A 2271-nucleotide genomic window follows, 5' to 3' on the forward strand; every position below is an offset into this window, starting at 1 on the left:
GTTTATTAAATTTATTTTTGTAGTAATCTAGGTCTTGACGCAATTCTATTTTGCATCTTTTGTGATAATTAGCTAAGGCGTCTTTTTCATAAATAATTCGCTTGAGCCTAGATATTTCTTTTAGTTTGTGATATATTTCTATTGATGAATTTTGTAATCCATCGATTGGTTTATTATTCTTTTCGCTTTGGATTTCGTTCACTTTGATTCTACATACACTCGGTGTTTCATTTAAATTATTATCTTCTTTAAAAGCTAAATTATTCATTACTTTTTTTGTTTCATTAATATTTTCTGTGATTTTTCTATTTTCCCTTTCGAGTTCGTTTATTGCTTCTCTTAATTTATTATTTTCTTCATTTACTTCGTCATATTTTTTATACAAATCTATTGTTTCTTTTTTTGATGATTCTTTTTTGATATTCAGCATTTCAATTTCTTCATCACTCTTTATTATACTCTCTAATAAAAAAGATTTTTTCTTAATAATATCTTCATATGCAATAAAAATACTTTTAGCTTCTTCCGCAACTTTCAAATCCATCACATTTTTATTTGCAGTATCTTCACAAGCGGCAAAAATATTTTTGGTTTTTTGTGGGTCTTTCGAATCTATATCATTGCTGTTATCTTCTTTAGTTTTAAGTGAGTAGAACTCTTTTGTTGCTTCTAATAATTTTTGTACTTGGGTCAACGATGATTTTTGTGAACAGTTTCTCAGAAGTTTTATTGTTTTTAGATGAACTTCTTTCCTTTTTTCAAATTCTTCAATTTTAAGTTTCAAATTATTATTTTCTTTGTATAATTCATCTCTTTCGGCCGAATATTTATTGTATAACTTAGAGACTTCTTCTTCGTATTTTTTTTGTTCATAAATAGCATCAGAAACAACTTTAACGTTTTCTTTTTCGAGTTGTTGATTTAGTTCTTTCAATGTTTTACACTTTTCAACAAGATTATCTGCACCGTTTGTTACATTTTTATCATCTTGTCCATTTTTTCCATTTTTATTTTTTCCACATTTTAACATGTCTAGTTCTGTTTTTAAATTCGAAATTTCTTCATCTTTTTCTTCGATTATTTTCTTGTATTCATCAGCAACAGACTCTTTAAAGAATTCACACAAATTTGATTTGTTATCTAAATCCTTGTTCTTTTCATTATTAACAAGATTTTCATCTAGATATGTATTTTTATGTGCAGTAATCTCACCAATCAATTTAACATACAAATTCTCATTTTCAATACCATCTTTCCTCAGTTTATTTTGGAGTATTTCCGGGTTCCCAAGAACCTCTATCAACAGATTCAAATAGATATTATTCAACCTGCTACAATTATTTGCTTCCTTTTGATACAAACTAATACGATTCTCTAATTCCGTAACCATTTTTAAAGCACTGTTTTCTATATGATAATTTACTTTTTTATTGAAAATAATGTCTTTTAATTGTATCTTAATCTTTTTGGATCGCTTTGAAGCTTCTTCATTTGTTAGCGATCTCTTTGTATTCATTTCTTTTTAAAATGGGGTCGAAATATTCTTTTAAAATATTGTGTGGAGGTAAATAGTGAAAATTATGCAGAATTCTTATTATTGAATTCGACAATCGCTTTATACCGTGTTCCTTTTCTTTTCGTGTTTATTTGAGGCTGTTTTTTCTTATTGGTTTTTTTAAAGGGTCGTTGCTTTTATTTGTTGTAAATTATTTACCATCGGAATTCGAGATATTGTAAATTATTTTATGATCTTCAATAAATTCAATTCATCCATAATCACGAGATTTTTTTTTACAAAGATTAGCCTAAATCATTAATTACACATGAAACACTTAAAATAAGAGTTTTTATAATCACTGATATAATAAAACAATCATGAGGAATGAAGAGTAACACATAATTATTTACTACAGTAGATATTGCATTCTGGTGTTCGTTGCGTTAGTTTATATTTTAGGGTTGTAATGCCTCTATTGTGGATGACCTTTTAAATACTTAATATTTAATTTGATCAATGTAATTTGTTATTTTCCATTACAATATAAAAGTTCGGTGTATGAATTTTTTAAATACAATTCACTGTAGATATGATAAGATTGATTAATTGTTGTATGTACCATATAAAGAGGCACGAATTATATTCGGCTAGATTGTTTATTCCGCAGAGAATCGGTTTATTGGTTCGATATAGTACAATTGAAGAATCGATCCATATTTACCTATAAATTTCAACATATGCTTTCGTCTGTAAGCGTTTATAATCACAAAAAT

Source organism: Rhyacophila brunnea, unplaced genomic scaffold (assembly GCF_057557595.1).
Source record: "Rhyacophila brunnea isolate RB1 unplaced genomic scaffold, BYU_Rbru_1.0 scaffold_69, whole genome shotgun sequence".
NCBI lineage: Eukaryota > Metazoa > Arthropoda > Insecta > Trichoptera > Rhyacophilidae > Rhyacophila > Rhyacophila brunnea.